Source organism: Bos grunniens, chromosome 10, assembly GCF_055505025.1.
Source record: "Bos grunniens cultivar Pamir isolate PY7600 chromosome 10, Bosgru_T2T1.0, whole genome shotgun sequence".
NCBI classification, from domain to species: Eukaryota; Metazoa; Chordata; class Mammalia; order Artiodactyla; family Bovidae; genus Bos; species Bos grunniens.
Genome location: NC_141174.1, coordinates 40,092,251 through 40,109,160, shown reverse-complemented (window position 1 = coordinate 40,109,160; position 16,910 = coordinate 40,092,251). Strand labels below are relative to the sequence as shown.

General features: G+C 36.6%; 1 long non-coding RNA gene across 6 annotated transcripts in view; it reads left to right on the top strand.

The window, feature by feature from the left end:
• Window positions 1-1,311: 1,311 nt before the first annotated feature.
• LOC147364384 (uncharacterized) overlaps window positions 1,312-16,910 on the top strand; it is a 610,904-nt gene continuing 595,305 nt past the window's right edge. For all 6 annotated transcript variants that reach the window (XR_015134443.1, XR_015134439.1, XR_015134444.1 and 3 more), the window contains exon 1: window positions 1,312-1,620. This is a non-coding gene — a long non-coding RNA (uncharacterized LOC147364384). The remainder of the gene's footprint in view (window positions 1,621-16,910) is intronic.

The window sequence follows — 16,910 nt, the reverse complement described above, 5'->3', positions numbered from 1 at the left end:
ACTTAAAAAAAAAAAAAAAAAGATGGGAGAAAGAAAAGAGAAACCTCAACACATATTAACACATGTTTCACGCTTTAAATGAGAACTGACTTGAAATGACCCACACCAGTCTTCTTGCCTGGAGAATCCTATGGACAGAGAAGTCTGGTGGGCTACAGTCCATGGGGTCACAAAGAGTGGGATCTCCCCCTCCCCTCCCCTTCCCCTGTTGCTCCTCCCACAGATGATAGCTTCTCCAGGTGCAAGCTGCACCTGTGGAGCTCCCTGTGAGTGACTGAGCACACCAACTGTAGGTTAGTAAAGCTCTGTGGTTTAAGAAATGCCTGCAATGAAGGAGATGTGGTTTTGATCCCTGAGTTGGGAAAATCCCCTGGAGGAAGGCATGGCAACCCACTCCAGTATTCTTGCTGGGAGAATTGCATGGACAGAGGAGCCTGGCAGGCTACCATCCATAGGGTTGCAAAGAATCAGATGTTACTGAAGTGTCTTAGCATGAGCAATTATGTATATACTTTGCTCATGCATCTATTTCCTTAGTGAAGACATACTTTGAATTTATTGTTGAAATTCTCAGTGGTTTATTCTCTCTTGCATGTCACTAGAAAGGCTACTTAGCAGTGTACCAAAAGGCATTTTAAATGAAATGCACGTTTGTCTTAACCAGTTTTTGAATATGAGTTATCTTAGAAGAAAATCGTGGTGAGGTATTTCTAATTAAGTTGGCCTGATCCATGTCACTTTTCCAAGTCTCTCTCTAAAGAAACTTGTTGCCTTCCTTCTTAATGCATTAGAATTTTGCAAAGAATGATTTTAAGTAATGTGTTTTTGAAGAGCAATTTAGAATACCTCCTAAAGTTTAAGATGAGCAAGCTCTATGATATATTGTATGTGTTTAGTCGCTAAGTCGTGTCAGACTCTTTCGTGACCCCATGGACTATAGCCTGCCAGGATCCACTGTCCATGAAATTTCCCAGGCAGGAATACTGAAGTGGACTGACATTTCCTTCTCCAGCGAATCTTTCCAATCCAGAGATCCCCAGGGATGGAACCTGTGGCTCTTGCCTCTTCTCCTGCATTGCAGGCAGATTCTTTACCACTAAGCCACTGGGGAAGCCCCTATGATATAATAATTTCTCTTATTTTCTATCCTAGAAAAAATTTTGCACACATATACATATAGTAGGATTTCTTTATACAGCAACATTTTAACAGGAAAAATTGCAAACAACTTGACTTTTTAATAACACAAGATATATTTAATCAACCAACTATTACACTGAAATCAAAGTGATCTAACTAGCTCTACTGGGTTTTTCTCTGGGTGAGCCTGCCTTGGTGTGGGACCTCTTGGAGGCCGTGTTCTGGGCAGAGCTCAGGAACAAACCACGCCCACCCAAGGCCTCCCCTGCGCTTCCGCTCTTCCCCTTGCTCCTCACCTGATTGATAGCGTCTCCAGGTGCAACTGGCACTTGTGCTCTCTCGACGCAGCTATGACCGCTTCCCTGTGAAGGCCGTGTGAGCGTCCCGCCGCCACGACGACTTGGTCTTGGCACCCGAAGTCCTGTGGTCCTTGGTCGGTGTCTACAAGTGCGAATCCCTATCTTCTGAGCTCTGAGTCAGGTATGTGGGGCACGCAGGATGGGGAATGGGAGGAGACGAGGTTTTCCACCACGCGCATTTGCCCTGGCAATATGTCTGGAGCCTCCCCACAATTCCTAGTCTGGATCCGTGAGTTCTGAGCTCTCAGATGTCTTCTCATCAAGTTGTCCCCTCAGGTTGTCTCGTCAGGCTGACTGTTCAGGTTGCCTCCGGTAACCTAGCCAGACTCAGACGAGGTTTCTTGGCTTTTTGTTTTTTCCAAATCTATACAAATAAAACTCAAAAACCTAATACAGAGTGAAAAAAAGTTTTTAAAAAAGAGAAATGCCCTTTATGTAAATAGCCGCCCCACATGTATTGTTTCAAGATGCCTACATATTTAATAGAACTATATAAACACGAATTAAAATCATATTTCCTGGCTTTAGGATAGTAGTCCCCTTTTAGAAGAGAAGAAGATAAATAGATCTGCGGTGGGTTTAGCTGTATCTGTACATTTTTATTTCTGTAAATAAAGAGTATAATCTGAAACAAATACAGTGAATTATAAGTGTGGCTTAAATATGAATAGTACTTACAAGGATTTTTGTTACATAATTTGTTATATGATAAATAGTACTCTGTGCTTTAAAATGAAAGGTATGTTAAATAACCTGTAACTTACATATCAATTTATTTGCAAGTCCAGTTGGAAGTTTCCAGAAACCTTTGTATTCCACTTATTTTGAGAGCACAACCCTAAGTGGTCTTACAGTACATTAATTCAGTTTTTAAAATTCATTCATTCATTTTTGGCCATCCTGGGGCTTCATTGCTGTGTGCAGGCTTTCTCTAGTTGTGCCAAATGGGCGCTACTCTTCCTTGGGGTGAGTGGGCTTCTCCTTGCAGTGGCTTCTCTTGTTGCAGGACATAAGGTGTGTGACTTTCAGTAGTTGTGGGGCAGGAGCTTAGCTGCCCTGAGGCATGTGGGGTCTTCCCAGACCAGGGGTACAACCCATGTCCCCACATTGGTAGGTGGATTCTTAACCACTGGACCATGAGGGAAGTCCACACTTTTTTTATTGTCGTAAAATACATGTACAATTTTATCTTAAGCATTTTTTAAGTGTGCAATTCAGTGGCATTAGGTAAAATTCACATTTTTGTGCAGCCTTTATCACTATCCTTTCCAGAACTCTTTTCCACTTTTCCTCTTACAATACTGAAACTGTGCCATTAAACAATAACTCCCCATCCCATTTCCCTGAGCAACTATTAATAGTATTTCATTTTCTATCTGTATGATTTTGACCTCATATAAATGGACTTACATAGTATTTGTCTTTTTGTAACTAGCATATTTTACTTAGTATACGCCCTCAGTGTTTGTTCATATTGTAGCATATTGCAGAATTTCTTTCCATTTCCTTCCTTCTTTTACTGCATTTGCTTATCTGTTCATCCACCAATGGAGACTTCAGTTGCTTCCACTTTGTAGCTATTGTGAGCAATGTTGCTATGACCATGGATGTACAAATATCTCTTTGAGATTCTGCTTCAAATACTTTTCAGTATACCTCCAGAAGTGAAATTGTTTGGATCATTTTTATGATAATTTTTATTTTTTTGAGGAAGCATCATACTGTTTTCCTTAATGGTTATATCATTTTGCATTCTCATTAATAGTGCACAAGTTTTTACAGTTTCTCCACGTCCTCACCAATGTTTATATTTTCTGTGTTTGTTTTGATAGCAACCATCCTACTAGGTGTGCGATAGTATTTCATTGTATTGAATAGTTTTGCTTTGCATATTCCTAATGATTGATGATGTTGAGCATCTTTTTATGTGTTTGTTGGCAATTTGTATATCTTCTTTGGAGAAATGACTGTTCAAGTTCTTTGCCTATGTTTGAATTGGGTTGTTTTGTGTTTGTTTTTGAGTGTTAGGAGTTATCTATATATTTTAAATATTAATTCCTTATAAGAAATGTAATTTGCAAATATTTTCTCCCATTCTATAGGTTGTCTTTGTACTCTGTGGATAGTGTCTTTGGATATACAATTTTTTTTAAAACATCATGAATATGTTTATTTTTCCTCTCGTTATCTGTGCCTTTGGTGTCATACCCAAGACATTGTTGCTAATCTGACATTGTAAAGCTTGGATCATGGATCTGTTTTGACGTAGTTTTTGTATACGGTCTTAGGTTAAAATGCAACTTTTTTTTCCATGTGAATATCCAGTATTCCTGCAACCATTTGTTGGAAAAACTGTCTTTTTTCTTAATGGTTTTAGCATCCTTACTGAAAATCATTTGAATATATTGACCAGTACTATACTCTTCTGATTACTGTAGTTTTGTTTTGCACTTAGCTTTAAAATCAGGAAATGTAAGTCCTCTAGCTTTCTTGATCTGTTTTAGGATTCTTTTAGCTATTCAGTGTCCCTTGAGATTTCCCATGACTTTTAGCAGGGGTTTTCCATTTCTGCAAAAAACTCACTGGAACTTTGATAGGTTTTGTATTAAATCTGTAAATCGTTTCAGATAATATTATCATTTTAAGAATGTTAAATAATATTAAGTCTTTTAATCCACTAACATGAGCTTTATTTCTATTTTAAAAATATCTTTAATTTCTTTCACCTGTTTAATAGTTTTCTTTGTATGCTTTTCAATTCCATGGTTAAATTGATTCCTAAGTATTTTAATCTTTTTGATACCATTTAATGGAATCATTTTCCTAATTTATTTTTAGTTGTGTTCATTATTACTGTATAAAAATGGAACTGAGTTTTGGGTGTTCACTTTCTATCCAGTTACTTTGCTGAATGTATTAGTTCTAACAGGGTTTTTTTGTTAACCTTTCTTTTTAATATTTGAAGTTTTATATATATAAGATCATAGCATCTGTTAACAGGGATCATTGGACTTCTTCCTTCCTATCTGGACGCTTTTAATTTGTTTTTCTTGCCTTATTGTTCTGACCGAGTGTCTCAGTATTGTGTTGAATAGAAGTGGGAAAATCAGGTTAACTGCTCCGCTCATGACTTTGTAGGAAAAGCTTTCAGTTTTTTATAATGAGTATGATATTTTCTGTGAGTTTTTCATATATTGGTTTTGTTATGTTGAGGTAGTTTTCCTCTATTCTTAATTTTTTGAGTGTTTAATTGTGAAAATGTGTTGAGTTTTGTCAGATGATTTTTATTTTTATTTTGGCATATATTTAGTTGATTGTGTTGATTTAGTCCTCTGTGCTGTTAATATGGTCTTTTTCATCAACTGGTTTTTATATGTTAACCATCTTTGCATTCCAGAAATAAGTCACACTTGGTCATAGTGTATAATCTTTTAATATGTGATCAAATTCCATTTGCTAGTACTTTATGAAGGTTTCTGCCTCACAATATTCTTTTTTTTTCTTTTTTTTAAATTTTATTTTATTTTTAAACTTTACAATATTGTATTAGTTTTGCCAAATATCACAATATTCTTAAGGGATATCAATCTGTAGTTTTTCCCCAGTGTCTTTGTCTGACTTTGCTATCAAGGTAATGCTGGCCTCACAGAACTAGTTGGGAAGTTTTCTCTTCAGTTTTTGGATAAGTTTGAGAAAGAATTTTAGTTCTTTGAATGTTTGGTACATATCTCCTTTCTAATTATAGGCCTATTCAGATAGTCTATATCTGGTTAGTCTCAGGTTTTCTGGTTTAGTCTTGATAGGTTTTGTGTTTCTAGGATTTTCATCTAGATTATATAACTTGTACTTGTATAATTGCTCTTAATACTTTTGTATAGTCCTTTTTATTTCTATAGAATTGTTAGTAATTATTTTGGGTTTCTGGATTCAATCCCAATATTCGTGTGGGGATTTCCCACATAACATCAAGCAATTCTCAGCTGTCAGCAGGTTATCACCCATGTTTCTGCTCCATTTGCTATAGATTGGAGGTTCCAAAAACAGCTTTCTTGAACTTAAGATACCAGTGACAAGTCCAGGTTGTTGCCTGTATTTCTGAATGACTGAGTATAATTCAGAAGTTCCCATGACTTCCTCTGTAGTTTTGACTAATTTGCTAGTGCATGTGTGTGTGTTCAGTTGTGACACCATGGACTGTGTCCCACCAGGCTCCTCTGCACATGGGATTTTTTAGGCAAGAATATTGGAGCAGGTAGCAGGTAGCATTTCCTCCTCCAGGGGGTCTTCCCCACCCAGGGATTGAACCCTTGTCTCCTGCATCTCCTGCATTGGCAGGTGATTCTTTACCACTGAGCCACCTGGGAAGCCCTCAATTTGCTAGAGTAGCTCACAGAACTCAGAAAAACGTTTTACTTACTAGATCACTGGTTTATTATAAAAGGATATAACTTGGGAGTAGCCAGATAGAAGAGGTGTCTGGTGCAAGGTATGGGGGTAGTGTGTGGCACTTTCGTGCCCTCTCTAGCTGCAACGCTGTCCCCTAAATTGCCAGGTATTTGCCGACCTGGAATTTCTCCAATCCCCATTATTTTGGGTTTTTATGGAGGCTTCGTTACATAGGCAGGATTGATTATGTTGTTGGCCATTGGTGATTGATTAATCTCCAGTCCTTCTCCTCTCCTTTTCCTAGAAGTTGGGAATGGGACTGACTAAAAGTTGGGAGTGAGAAGTTGGCTCCGCTGACAACCAACCAATCCTGTTCCCAAAGTAACCTCATTAACATAACAAAAGACACATTTATTGCAAGAAATCTCAAGGATTTTAGGAATTCTGTGTCAGAAAGTGGGCCAAAGATCAAATATATATTTCTTATAGATCTTAATACCACAATAATGTCCTCCCTTTCATTTCTGGTTTTAATATTTTGAGTCTTTTTTCCTCTTAGTTCATCTAGCTAAAGGTTTGCTAATTTTGTTAATCTTTTCTGAGAACCAACTTTTGGTTTTGTTGATTTTTCTATTCTCCATATTGTTTATCTCTGTACTAACCTTAAATCTTTATTATATCTTTTCTTTCCGTAGCTTTGGGTTTAGTTTGTTATTCTTTTTCTAGTTCTTTAAGTTATAAAGTTAAGTTGCTGATTTGAGATCTTGTTTCTTTTTATAGCATTTATACCTATAAATTTCCCCCTTAGCACTCCTTTTGGAGAAGGCAGTGGCAACCCACTCCAGTACTCTTGCCTGGAGAATCCCAGGCATGGCGGAGCCTGGTGGGCTGCCGTCTATGGGGTCGCACAGAGTCGGACACCACTGAAGCGACTTAGCAGCAACAGCACTCCTTTCACTGTGTCCCATCAATTTGATATATTGTATTTTTGTTTTCATTGGTCTATCAGATCAGTCGCTCAATCGTGTCCGACTCTTTGCGACCCCATGAATCGCAGCACACCAGGCCTCCCTGTCCATCACCAACTCCAGGAGTTCACTCAGACTCACATCCATCGAGTCAGTGATGCCATCCAGCCATCTCATCCTCTGGCGTCCCCTTCTCCTCTTGCCCCCAATCCCTCCCAGCATCAGAGTCTTTTCCAATGAGTCAACTCTTCGCATGAGGTGGCCAAAGTACTGGAGTTTCAGCTTTAGCATCATTCCTTCCAAAGAAATCCCAGGGCTGATCTCCTTCAGAATGGACTAGTTGGATCTCCTCACAGTCCAAGGGACTCTCAAGAGTCTTCTCAAACACCATAGTTTAAAAGCATCAATTCTTCGGCGCTCAGCCTTCTTCACAGTCCAACTCTCACATCCATACATGACCACTGGAAAAACCATAGCCTTGACTAGACGAAACTTTGTTGGCAAAGTAATGTCTCTGCTTTTCAATATGCTATCTAGGTTGGTCATAACTTTCTTTCCAAGGAGTAAGCGTCTTTTAATTTCATGGCTGAAGTCACCATCTGCAGTGATTTTGGAGCCCCAAAAAATAAAGTCTGACACTATTTCCACTGTTTCCCCATCTATTTCCCATGAAGTGATGGGACCAGATGCCATGATCTTCGTTTTCTGAATGTTGAGCTTTACACCAACTTTTTCACTCTCCACTTTCACTTTCATCAAGAGGCTTTTTTTAGTTCCTCTTCACTTTCTGCCATAAGGGTGGTGTCATCTGCATATCTGAGGTTATTGATATTTCTCCCAGCAATCTTGATTCCTGCTTGTGTTTCTTCCAGTCCAGTGTTTCTCATGATGTACTCTGCATATAAGTTAAATAAACAGGGTGACAATATACAGCCTTGACGAACTCCTTTTCCTATTTGGAACCAGTCTGTTGTTCCATGTCCAGTTCTAACTGTTGCTTCCTGACCTGCATACAGATTTCTCAAGAGGCAGATCAGGTGGTCTGGTATTCCCATCTCTTGAAGAATTTTCCACAGTTTATTGTGATCCACACAGTCAAAGGCTTTGGCATAGTCAATAAAGCAGAAATAGATGTTTTTCTGGAACTCTCTTGCTTTTTCCATGATCCAGCGGATGTTGGCAATTTGGTGTCTGGTTCCTCTGCCTTTTCTAAAACCAGCTTGAACATCAGGAAGTTCATGGTTCACATATTGCTGAAGCCTGGCTTGGAGAATTTTGAGCATTACTTTACTAGCGTGTGAGATGAGTGCAATTGTGCGGTAGTTGGAGCATTCTTTGGCATTGCCTTTCTTTGGGATTGGAATGAAAACTGACCTTTTCCAGTCCTGTGGCCACTGCTGAGTTTTCCAAATTTGCTATAAGTATTTTCTAATTTATTTTTTGAATTCTTTGATTAATTGATTTTTTAAAAAATTTCTACTGATTTGTGAATTCTGCAATTTTCTCTCTTATTGGTTTCTAACTTCATATCATTGTGTTGAAGACTTTATTTGTGTCCTAACATTGTCTTGTATGGAAAAATGACCCATGTGCACTTGAGAAGAATATATATTTGGTTGTTATTTGGTAAAGAATTCTGCATATACCTGTTCTACTTCGTTTATTGTGTTGCTCAAGTCCTCTATTATCTTTTGTCTGTTTATTTTATCTATCATTGCAATAGAGGTATTGAAATCTCCAATTCCTCTTGTAGAACTGTGTATTTCTCTGTTCAGTTCTGCTAAAACTTCTTCTTTGCCTCCAAAACCTCACAGTTGTGAAATACTACTGGAAATTTGTGTAAAAAGTTGCCAATTTTTAATGCTTTTTTAAAGCTGTATTTTCATAGTTTGGTTAAATTTGATGGCTTCTGTATTAATTCATTGGTGTTAAATTATATATAAAGCTTCACTTTTTGTGTGTATATATAGTATATAGTAATAATTATTTTGGTAATTATCTAAATTTTTTAATCAATTAAGCTAGATTGATTTAATTTTATTTAAGTATATATAACAATCATTTTTATTTTTAACAAATTAATAAAATAAGAGTTTAAAAAATAAAAGTAGAAGAAATAGAAAATACCTCATTTTAAAGTTCATGTTTTCAATCTTTACTTTACAATTTGTTAGCTTCCAGACAATAGACATTCTTGTTGAGCAAAGAAGTAATAACAATTTCATATATGTATATATACATTTTTTTAATCAATGTTCGAAAATTTTGTCATCTTTCCATGACCCTTACAGCTCTGCCAATTACTCTGTAGAAGCTTGCAAACAGGAAATACAGCAATCTCTAGTGTCAATCATGAAAATTAGGATTCAGCTCCATGAGCAGCTCATGTAAGAACCTGTAGACCAGGAGACACAGCAGTGAGATAGGATACAAAAATTATTATTCCATTTTAATTATCCTAAGGAGACTAGAGGTATAAGAGAATAGTCCACTTGACTAATGCAGAGATGGGATGGGGAGAACCTAGTATAATCTTCCTAAAGCTGAGCAGAAATCTCCAACATGATCTGGAAGGCCCTAGGTAGCTCTGTTTAAAAGTAAAGCATTGTTCAGTCTATCAGCAAATTTTAAAGTATGATCTAAGAGTTATCCCACTGAAGATCAAATTGTGGATTTGAGGACTTTATCCTCCTGTATCTCCTGAATTAGTATCTATGATATTGAGTTTTGATAATTTGCATTTCTAACTAGATAGCCAGTAGATTATTTTTTAAATAGTACTTTATGGAGACATAACTGTATATAGTAAATTATGTGTGGTGACCATCCAGAACAAGATGTAGAACAATTTTATTGTTATCCCAGAAAGTTCATCTTGGTCTTTTTCAGTCAATTCTCAGTACTCCAACTGTGTTAAGCACAATTCTGACTTTTCTCAACATACATTGGTTATATCTGTTCTTGAGCCTTAGCAACATGGAACCTACCATAGATAATTGTTTCTGTTTTCCTTCTCTCAGCATACTATTTTTGAAGCAAAGTAATTTTTAGGTACACTAGAAGTTGAAAACCAAAGTTCTCTGGAACAGAAATTATCATAAGGAAGCCTGTTTTTGGAGCTCCTCTGTGATGGGATGGACTCTTTTCAAGCTATTCCATTTTAAGGCTGTATTGTACCTGAGACAAAATCCATTACATAGTTGCCAAATAGTCTGTTGAGTTCCTCCTGCATTCATGATTTCACACACAGAGGCCAAATCAGCTGAAGAAATCAACCAGTGATTTTTATAATCCTGCTTTTCACATTTCTAAAGTTATGCTTGTCTCCATCTTGAAATTCTTCAAGAAGTTTAATAATAGTACAATGACAGCTTGTCAAAATTTTAGTAATATTTGGCTTTAAATAAAATAATCACAAGTGGCTGAATAACTCAGCATTCACCATTTCTTAGAGTCCTCTCAGCTTGATTTCTACAAGATTTCACTCAAGAATTCTAAGTAGTTTCTCAGAATGGGAAGTATAACATAGCAGGAAAACAAAGTTACAATTATCAGAGAAGTGTGAAAATTACAATGGAAAACACCTATTAGACCACCTAGGCTTCAGCCCTGCAGAGGAGATTTTGGTTATTGTGGTAGGTTGCCAGGGGTTTTGCTGAATTTAGTGATTTGAGCAATTTGGTTTCTGCTACTCTTTTGGCTAAGTTTTCTGTAATTTATTAATTGTTGCAGGATCAAAGTTTTACTGGGTATGTAACTTAATTTTTGCTTCTAAGTTGTAAAAATATCCTGTGTTTCTCCTCTATTCTCACACTACTACCTACTTCACTTCTGACGTCAGATATGTGGCTTTTTACACACATCAAGCAGTTCTCCAACACCAGGTGGATGTCCCATAATTCAGTTCAGTTCTGACACTATCTGCCTCAATATATCAATAGCTTCATATCTCGCAAGTAAATCTGTCCCACAAGACTTCCCCCACTCAGATGCCAATCATAAATTCAGGTTGTCACTGTACTTCTGTCAGGCTGTATACACCAAGATTCCTATAATCCCTTCCTTGAGTTTTATTATTTGTTAGAATGGCTCACAGAACTCAAGGGAAACTTACTTATGTTAACTGGTTTATTATAAAAGATATAATTAGTGATATAGATAAATAGCCAGATGAAGAGATCTGAGTACACTAACATCTGTCTCCCTATAGTTGGAGTGTGCCACCCTCCCAGCACCTGGATGTATTCATCAACTCAGAAGCTCTCCCAGCTCTGTATTTTTTTTTTTTTTTTTTTATGGAGGCTTCATTACATAGACTTCCCTGTGGCTCAGCTGGTAAAGAATACCCCTGCAATGCAGAAGACCTGGGTTCAATCCCTGGTTTGGGAAGATCCCCTGGAGAAGGGAAAGGCTACCCACTCCAGTATTCTTGCCTAGAGAATTCCATGGACTGTATTGTCCATGGGATCTCAAAGAGTTGGACATGACTGAGTGACTTTCACTTCACTTCACTTTACTTCATCACACAGACATGATCAATGATTAACTCAGTCTCCAGTCCCTCTCCCCTTCCCAGAGTATAAAAGGTGAGGCCATGAGTTTCCAGCTTCTAATCATGGCTTGGTCTCTAGTGGTTAGCCCCCAACATGAAGTTATTGATGGGCCCACCAAGAGTTGTCTCATTAGAACTAAAGACACTATTGTCATCCAGTGAATTCCAAGGAATTTGAGAGCTTCAGAAACCAAGGTCAAAGAGACAAAATATTAGAAAAAGAAAGATATTTCTGCTTCTCTTAGCTGTGGTTTTTCCAGTAATCATGAATGGATCTGAGAGTTGTACCATAAAGAAGACTGAGTACTGAAGAATCAATGCTTTTGAATTATGGTGCTGGAGAAGACTCTTGAGAGTCATTTGTACTGCAAGGAGATCAAACCAGTGAGTCCTAAAGGAAATCAACCCTGAATGTTCATTGGAAGGACTGACGCTAAAACTGAAGCTCTAATACTTTGGCCACCTGCTGCAAAGAACTGACTCATTGGAAAAGACCCTGATGCTGGGAAAGATTGAAGGCAAAAGGAGAAGGGGGCAGCAGAGGACGAGATGATTAGATAGCATCACTGATTCAGTGGACATGGCTTTGAGCAAATTCTGTGAGATAGTGGAAGACAGGGGTGCCTGGTGTGCTGCAGTCCATGAGGTCACAAATAGTTGGACACAATTTAGTGACTGAACAGCAACAATGAAACTTGTCTTAGGCCATCATAAAGGATTTAGGAGCAACATGCCAGATATAGGGGGCAGAGACCAGATTATATATTTTTCATTATTTCACACCTTCTCATAAATTTCCTTCTCCATACTAAAATACTAAATACTACATAAAATACTAAATACTACATACTAAAATGATGTCAACTTGCTTTTCATTAAATAATCATCTCTTGGCCTCTGATGTCTGGACTTGATGACGGAAGTTGGAAGTGATCTGTCTCACTTCCCTATTGCTATTTTACTAGCACACGTCTTTGAGTGGGTGGGGGAAAGCATGTAAGATTAAATTAGAAGAAGAAAAATCTAGACAATGGGTGATGTCTGCATAGCTAATGGACAGCAAGGGAATACTCATTACAAGCACTAGTGAGAGAGGGCCATTAAAGATAGTATTAGCTAAAATTGACCCTATCAGGAAAATATACTGGGGTGATTTGGAATCTTAAATATTCCCTTTTTCACTTGCATCATTAGCACAAACAGCCTTTTTTTTTTTTTAATAATCTTACCATAAATTTATATTTTATTCTATTTAGTTTCTTTCTTAAATTAGCTATCAGTGTTTTCAGAAGAAAGATATATAAACTATCATTCAATTTATAGATTTGTAAATTGTTCTCAATCTAAAGCAAATATTTATCCACACTGGATCCTTAACACTATCATGTTCTAAACATATTTCACCAAGAGATATATCAACTTGTATATCTGGGACTTTCAAAATGGTCAGTAAGAGGCTCACAGATTACCATCACAGTTCTACAGGATGCAGTGGTTTCTGCTCTCATTTATTGTAGGAATGAAAGCCACTATAACTCTGGGTCACTTGAATGTCCTAGTAGCCCCATTACCTTCTGCTTCAAAGAAGAATATCTCATTGAAATTGTTACTAATTCTAAGCTGAGGTCTTTTCCATCTCTTTGACCTTTGATGCTTTCCCATTGATTCAGCATGAATTCTGTTTCATAGAGATGGAGATAAAATGCACATTTTCACTCTGTGTTCCATTTTGTACATTTCAGAGAAATGGACATTTTATAACTTTGAAGTCTGTGCTAAAAGATTAGGTATCAAAAAAAAAAAGGAGAAATATTTGATTTCCAGAAATCTTAAAATGGGTAAACCCTCCAAAGTGATCTATAAAAACAGAACATTTGAATTAGGAACAAAAAATATGTGGGTCAGAATTGTGGCTTTGCTCTCTGAACCTCATTTTCTTCTTCTGTGAACTGGAAATAGTAATACTTTTCCACCTGTTGCAGAGGTTTTGGCTCTTTGTGTGTGTGTGTGTGTGTGTGTGTGTGTGTGTGTGTGTAAGAAGATCAAAGGAGGTAATCTATGTGTACTAAGATTATGTGTACACCTTGTGTACTAAGAAGTACTGTGGAAATGCTACCTGTTGCTTTTACTGCTCCTGGTGCTGGTGCTGATGGTGATAGCAAGCATTCTGCCAAACTGAAAGTCAGACAGATTGGAATTCAAATCCAAGTCGCTTTTGTACTTACTGCATGTCATATTTTTATATCATAGTTTCCTCATCTATAAAATAGCATTAAAAATTAGTATCTATAACCAACTCACAGAAGTGTAACTATTTAAATAATATATAAAGCATATAGTTCTTAATAAATGATAAAGAGATAAGAGATAAATATTACTTTTCTAATTCCTTCCTCCACACCATGTACACATATGCACACACACTGTAAAAAATAAATTTGAAACTAGGGCAAGAATTGGTCATTTATAGTCTGTGGCTAAATCTGGCCCACCGTCTATCTTAGTAAACAAAGTTTTATTTGAATAATACCACACTCATTTGCTTACATAGTATCTATAGATGCTTCAGCAATATAATGGCAGATTTGATTAGTTGCAACACAAATTATATGGCCTACAAAGCCTAAAGTATATTTACAGGCCCATATGGCCAATAGGGGTTTCCCAGGTGGAGCTAGTGGTAAAGAATCTGTCTGCCAATGCAGGAGATGCAAGAGATGCTAGTTCCATCTTTGAGTTGGGAAGATCCCCTGGAGGATGAAATGGCAACCCACTCTGGTATTCTTGCCTGGAAAATCCCATGGACAGAGGAGCCTGGCGGGCTAGAGTCCATGGGGCCACAAAGAGTTGAACACAACTGAGTGACTGAGCATGGCCAAGAGAAGAAATTTGCTTATTTCTGGTCTAGAAGAAGGTCTAGATCTAATATTAAAAACATAAGAAGTAAATAGTCCTGTCACCAAGTGGTTACTTAAACTTGGTGGTATAGATGTACTCAAACTTTTTGGTGTCAGGACAACTTTACAATTAAGAAAACTTTTATTTGTGTTGGTTCTGTATATATCATATTTGAAATTAAAAGCAATTTTTAAATTACTTGTATATTAATTCATTTAAAATAACAATAAACTTATTATATACTACAACAAATGACTTCTTTTAACAATGACTATTTTTCCAAAGGAAAAAAAAGGTCAGTAAAAAGATTAACATTGCTTTATGTTTTTGCAAATCTCTTCAAAACTTGGGTTAATGGAAGATTCTTGGAATCTTTTTTTTTTTTTCCCTTGGAATCTTATATTGTGTCTGGATTCAATCTGTTCTAATATCACATGTATATAGCCTCTGTGAAATCCCACTGCACAGTTACAGCAGAATGAGAGTGCAAAAGGAAAAGAATTTCCTAGCATTATTAAACTGTGGTGTTGGCGAAGACTCTTAAGAGTCCCTTGGACTGCAAGGAGATCCAACCAGTCTGTCCTAAAGGAAATCAGTCCTGAATGTTCATTGGAAGGACTGATACTGATGCTGAAGCTCCAATACTTTGGCCATCTGATGTGAAGAACTGACTCATTGGAAAAGACCCTCATGCTGGGAAAGATTGAAGGCAGGAGGAGAAGGAGACAATAGAGGATGAGATAGTTGGATGGCATCACCGATGCGATGCACAGGAGTTTGAGTGGGCTCAGGGAGTTGGCAATGGACAGGGAAGCCTGTTGTGCTGCAGTCCATGAGGTTGCAAAGAGTCGGACATGAATGAGTGACTGAAATGAATTGAGCATTATTATGAAAATAGTTTTGAATTTGGGGGCCCCCAGTTGTCCCAGATTGCACTTTGAGAACCATTTTTATGTGGTTGCATGTATGGGGTTTCCCAGGTGATTCAGTGGTAAAGAATCTGCCTGCCCATGCAGGACATGCAAGAGATGTGGGTTCAATCCCTGGGTCAGGAAGATTCCCCTGGAGAAGGAAATGGTAACCCACTCCAGTATTCTTGCCTGGAGAGTTCCCTGGACAGAGGAGCCTGACGGGCTACATTCTGTGGGATTGCAAAGAGTTGGACGTGACTGAGCATGGACATACATGAACTTATAGTAAAATCCAAACGGAGATAATAATCTATAACTCCTCAAAAAATAAATTTAACTTATGCTTTGGATACTTGATCAATTTTACTCTGCTTCACAGCAAATATTTTTTTTCTGAATACAGATATATTTTGTTAAGCAAAAGAATGTCTAAAATGTAGTCCTTAATTTGAAATCCAACATATAAAACCATGTATTTTCTATTGATCTGCATTAAAAAAATAAAGACAGATACACATATGCTGCACTTAGAACAATTTTACAGCTATAATCCTGTGCTTTCATTACTGAGGAGGCACACTATTACTAGCCCAGAATCGGGGTTTTATGAGGATCCATTTTTAAATATAGTTGCTTCTACTATTACAAAGTCTCTGGTGTAAAATGAAAGAAACATATAAAGTTTGATGTAAATAAAATGATCTTTAAAAATTAAAATATAATACATGCCCATTGTAGATGACTTTGAAATATATGTGAGCAAAACCCCAAATAAAAATATATCCTAAACCACTAGAAACAACTACCTTTTGAATTTTTCTGGTATTATTATTATTGTTTTAAATAGATACCTGTGGTTCTGTGTATCCAAAACTTAAAAACTGGTACTGCATTATTTTATCTTTCCTAAGATATTCACTTGGTTAAAAACCTCCAATACTCTCTTAACAAAATCTCATTAAAAAATTTATTTGAAAAAATTAAAATATTTTAAAACATTTTCCTTAAAAATTATTTTGTTTAGGATCTAGAAAAATTACTTAGGAAAATATTATTTTTGCATTTAAAGTAAAAGTACTCAGTTCTTTTTTATTAGAGGATAGAAAAATTAATGAAATTCTCCTTAAGATTTAAATAAGGTATAATAAACTTGTGTAAAATGCATGACTGCAATAAGTTTGACATTATTTCAGTCAGAAAAGATTGGGTAATGAAATTAATAATGTTGGGATCCTGATCAGCTGAACAGTGAAAATTTAATTTTTTAAGAATAGATTGAATAATGCTAAAAAAATGGAAAAGAGATTTTGACTTATAACCATTAAAATCCCCCAGTCATATTTAGGATAATTAAACTTAAAAATGACAGTGAACTCAAGAATTGTATTAATAATAAGCTGCTATGATGTATGATATGTATCACTGTACACTATATGTACATTTTCAGCTTTGAAAGTCTGCAGCTTCAAACTACCTCTCACTTCATCAGTATAGTCAACACGTGGCAAAGTAATTGTAATAATAGCATATATTAATGAAAGCATATATTTACTGAATATCTGTTTCATGAAAAATATAGTCTTATTTCAAGAAAGCATATAATTTATCTTATAAAATATTTTCTTTTCTGCCAGCCATGTATATCTTTTACAAAACAGATACAATAGCAGTAGTGGATTAATAGTCCATCCTCATT